The sequence below is a fragment of the Tachypleus tridentatus genome, chromosome 4 (assembly GCF_004210375.1).
Source record: "Tachypleus tridentatus isolate NWPU-2018 chromosome 4, ASM421037v1, whole genome shotgun sequence".
NCBI lineage: Eukaryota > Metazoa > Arthropoda > Merostomata > Xiphosura > Limulidae > Tachypleus > Tachypleus tridentatus.
In genome coordinates, this window is record NC_134828.1 from 4,443,593 (window position 1) to 4,445,358 (window position 1,766).

The window sequence follows — 1,766 nt, forward strand, 5'->3', positions numbered from 1 at the left end:
GAATATTTGTAAAACAGTTTTGCAACATAAGGTGAATTTAAAATGATATTTTTAGCAACAGTTTTATTGTAATGTTTTATGGTATAAAATCAATTATAATCAACAGTTGCAGCGACTTAACGTTTTAAAACTTGAAAATTATTTTATTCAGCGTAAGCTCTAGGGGCTAAGGAGCTGAAAATGCAATTTAAGTGATCTGTATGAAAAGTACCTTTTTTTTTAAAGTAAAAATTGTAATTTTTGTGGCCTCTATTTGTTGAATGTTATTCAACAGTGGTGTATGTATACACCAAGATGTGAAAAAATACGAACCTCTTTTTGAACTGCAATTTGGAATGTTTCAAGGAATATTTAAAGCATGTGGAATGGCTCATTATAAGATATATATAGTTACACTTACTGACATCTTAAAAACAAAATATAAGCAACGAAAAATAAAATTGTGTGAGAAGTTTAAAAACAAAAACTAACACTCATTGTAAGTGAACACAGTGCAAATTTTCGTTTCACACTACGTGGAGCGCATATTAATGTGTTATAGCTTTAAATTTCGAAGCTGGCTTCAAATCCATGCACTACTATAAAATATTTTGAAGCTTTTGATGGGTTACTGAAGAGGTAATATTCCATTGTTCATGGTGAATTCTACTAACTTCCTTAAGTGTGGCTACTACCAACAGATGTGTAGCATAGCGCAAATAGCCTAAAGAAACAGATATGTTTCTGTTTGTTAACTCCTCACAAATATTTGACTAATCAAATTTGACATGGTGGCACTAACGGTCCGCAGAAGTAACATAAAGGGACACAAGTATTGCAAGGTTTCTTACAAAAACTAAACATTTGTCTTTAATTCAGTTACTGCCTTCGTGTCACTCTCAATTTGACAATTCACAAAATTACCCACTGATGTATGGCAACAAAACTATCACTATGTTGTTATGCCAACAATACTGTTTATATTAAATGTGTAATGTAAATGTTAATTTATAGTTTATTTTCTGTATTTTAATAACTTTGACGATATAAAATCAATATAAGTTAGTGTTAAAAGTTTCCAATAAATTAAATAACTACATTACTGTTCCAGACAAATGTATTAAATTAGTTAAGGATACTAAAGGAAAAGATGTTCTCTAATATTAACATTATTATCAACATTATTAATGATCTAGCAAACGAACAATTCCTGCACGTACAAAATGGACTGTTCATGGCATAATGGTTAATTGTTGCAAAATGTTCTTGGCCACGAATTCACTTTACATTTCAATTGTTAGTGTTTTAGTTATAGTTGATGTGTTAAATTACCCAAATGAATTTCTAAATTGTCTTGAATCACCATACACATTCTGAAGTTAAAGGTTGGTTCACCAATAGTGTTGTTGAGAGGTTTTGATCTTCCAAGGTTATGTAATGGTACAAGTTTAGTTGTTAAGACTACTGCCACGTGTTGAAGCAACAGATCATGTCAAAAGTGAAGGTGTTCGTTGAAATAATTCCTTCGCTGCCGTACGATTATCCTTTTGAATCTATATGACTTCAATTCCAGGTGATAATTTATTCAGCAATGCAAGTAAGGCACAAGGTCATAGTTTAAAGACTTGATTGTTCCTAAAGCAACCTAGCTTTTCAGTTTTATGTAGGATGTTCAATGGTTGATCTCATCAAAACCTGTGTATATTGTCGAAAGAAAGACCAACCAATGTGGTGTATTAAGAAACTCATTTATTTTGTATGATTTTATCTTTTGAAAATCAAAGGTT